This window comes from Phyllobates terribilis, unplaced genomic scaffold (assembly GCF_046119375.1).
Source record: "Phyllobates terribilis strain yellow unplaced genomic scaffold, ASM4611937v1 Scaffold_9__5_contigs__length_417890890, whole genome shotgun sequence".
Lineage (NCBI taxonomy): Eukaryota > Metazoa > Chordata > Amphibia > Anura > Dendrobatidae > Phyllobates > Phyllobates terribilis.
This window is the reverse complement of record NW_027362769.1, coordinates 196,685,924-196,687,457: the sequence shown is the minus strand read 5'-3', so window position 1 is coordinate 196,687,457 and position 1,534 is coordinate 196,685,924.

Sequence of the window (1,534 nt, the reverse complement as noted above, 5' to 3'; positions counted from 1 at the left end):
ATCTGGAATACTGTGTACAGTTTTGGGCACCACATTTTAAAAAAGACATAGACAAACTGGAGCAAGTTCAGAGAAGAGCGACCAGAATGGTGACTGGTCTGCAAACTATGTCCTATGAGGAACGGTTGCAGGATTTGGGAATGTTTAGCTTGCAAAAAAGAAGACTGAGAGGAGACTTAATAGCTGTCTACAAATATGTCAAGGGCTGTCACATTGTAGAAGGATCATCTTTATTCTCATTTGCACAAGGAAAGACTAGAAGCAACGGGATGAAACTAAATGGGAGGAGACACAGATTAGATATTAGAAAAAACTTTTTGACAGGGTGATTAATGAGTGGAACAGGCTGCCAAGAGAGGTGGTGAGTTCCCCTTCAATGGACGCCTTCAAACAGAGGCTGGACAGACATCTGTCTGAGATGATTTAGTGAATCCTGCTTTGAGCAGGGGGTTGGACCAAATGACCCAGGAGGTCCCTTCCAACTCTACCATTCTATGATTCTATGATTCTATGAAGGCTGCCAAATATGGCAGAGGTGTTTATAGCTAAGAGGGAGTGGAGACTCGGGCCCTCCTATTGGTCTCTTGCGGCCGAGCAGTATAGCGGAGTGGCGGTCCTTTTTACCGCACCGGTAGAATGCCGACGGGTTGAGTTAGAAATGGGGAGGTGCCTGATATTAGATGTCCTCATGAAGGGACAAGAGCTCCGGCTCATTAACATCTATGGTCCCCAATCTAAGTGGGACTGGAAGTGTCTCTTTACGAGGATCAAGCCCTACCTTTTTACGAGTCGGCAGGTCGTCTTTGGAGGGGACTTCAACACTGTCACGAGGCCCCGGGATAGAGGAGTTTCCAGAGACAAGCTGACTTATGATAGCGTCGCCCTTAATAGTATAGCTAGTGAGGCTTGCCTGGTGGATGTCCACATCCGGCACACCCCAGGCCACGAGGGGTTCACCTATCATAGAGGTAACTGTAGGTCCAGGATAGACAGGTTTTATTTAAAGGAGGAATCCGTCTCTTCAGCAGTATCTGTTGTCGAGGTGGAGTTCTTCGATCACTGTATGATTTTGTTTTCCCTGAATGTTACAGAGTCCCCCCGGATGGGAAGAGGCTTTTGGAGGCTCAATTCGTCTCTCTTGGAAGAAGCGGAGATAAGACAGTCCTTTGAGGATTTTCTTCAGAGCCAGGTACCCTTACTGGATCTTTGTAGTAGTAAGTCAGAGTGGTGGGAGATGTTTAAGAAAAGGGTGGCGAGCCTCAGGAGCCTGGACAGGTATCGCCTGTATCAGGGCCTGAGGAGGAAACTCGAGCATCTTGTCTCAACTGGAGGTAGCCGCGAGGAGATCTCCAGAGTGAAATCTTTGCTAATGAAGTGTCAGTATGATAGACATGCATCTTTGGTTTTTGAGAGGGATTATGGGAAGTACCGCTCGCCCGACCCTTACAGAAACTGCAAGATGTCAGTGAATAGTAAAGTTGTTACAGGACTGGTTGACACTGCGGGGTCCCTGAAAAAATCCAGATCAGGGATC